Source organism: Danio aesculapii, chromosome 17 (assembly GCF_903798145.1).
Source record: "Danio aesculapii chromosome 17, fDanAes4.1, whole genome shotgun sequence".
NCBI lineage: Eukaryota > Metazoa > Chordata > Actinopteri > Cypriniformes > Danionidae > Danio > Danio aesculapii.
In genome coordinates, this window is record NC_079451.1 from 20,400,145 (window position 1) to 20,401,581 (window position 1,437).

A 1,437-nucleotide genomic window follows, 5' to 3' on the forward strand; every position below is an offset into this window, starting at 1 on the left:
TTTTAAGCTGTGGAAAACATAAACACGCTGTTACATAAACGTATCACGCGATTTTACATATTATAATCGCAAATTCGCCTGAAGAGCTGTTCCCAAGTGTCAGCGCGAGACAAACTTAAACGCAGCTGCAGCACCAAGTGACGTCGGAATCCAAAATAAAGACGACCAGCCCGACCAACTCCTGTCTGCTCACCTTTAATTCAATTATTCATGAGCTGCCACTATTATCCGGTGACCACGCCACTCTGGGAAAGTTTTCAAGCACTTCAGCTTACCTGTTACTCATTTGCTCAAAGCTTATTATTGTAGTTATTCATTCGAAGTTTGGCATTCCGAAAATACTGAACTCTGAAAAACTTCTCCTATTCACTGTCTGTGGCATGGCAAGTGTTAACTCTTCACTTGCTGTATCAGCTGGCCTTTAATTATTTAAAACCAAAACAGCGGCCATTGTTGTTCAACCGGTATTGTTCAGCAGCATATTAATGTTAAAGTGAACTTGTCCCCAATAATTCGCTGTTCAAAACCAGTGCATTGAAATGTATCTAAAATGTGGTTGTCATTTCCATGACAGTTGTCAGAAAGTTACCCCAAAAGTTGGATGATAATTGTGTAATTTTAAAAACCCATCCTTCACTCAAATGGACAGTAGGTCTACAAGTTTCAGCAGAGGAAATAAAGGACAGCATATATAATCATCGACTCATGATTATTATCTGCTTATAAACAAAACTAATATCGCATCTTTACTGATTTTTATGTCATACTAAATTGCTACATTACACATATCAGTTTCCTTTAAGGAGATTTATTTATTTATTTGATAAATCATTGGATTTATACAGCGCTTTTCTGGGCAATTGAAGCACTTTTTTGAACAAATTGAACACATTTGAGTGAAAATCTGCTCAACCATCACCAGCATTCACCTGGATGACATGATGACAGCCATTTTGACTTTATTGACTTTAAAGGAGCTTTTGGTTGGTGCGTTTAGTCAATGACACGGTCTATTTCAGTTGCCTCAAAAAATTACAATAATTCATTATGTTTTTTAAATAGAGTTTCATTACTGGAAGGCTGGAAACCCAGAACGTGTGGGAACAGTGGACATTAAGCTCATGCACTTTAAACAAAAACGTATGCAAACCACCTTAATTTCCCTATCCAGCTCCAGCAGCAAAACTCATTATCTTATTCTCTTGTGCTTTAGCTCAACAGCCGAAACACCCAATGGGAGAAAAAGCAAGAGAACCATAAAACACTTCCTGTGAAAAAAGAAAACTACATTCATTGCCTTTGTTTTCTGTGGCTCCTGCTTTATCTGCGTTGAACCAGCAAGGGGAATAGTACTAACAGCTGACCTGTCTCTGAAGAGCAGCTGGGCAGTATTGGATGTGTCTCTCCATATTGACTGATTGCCATCATCAGAGGAGG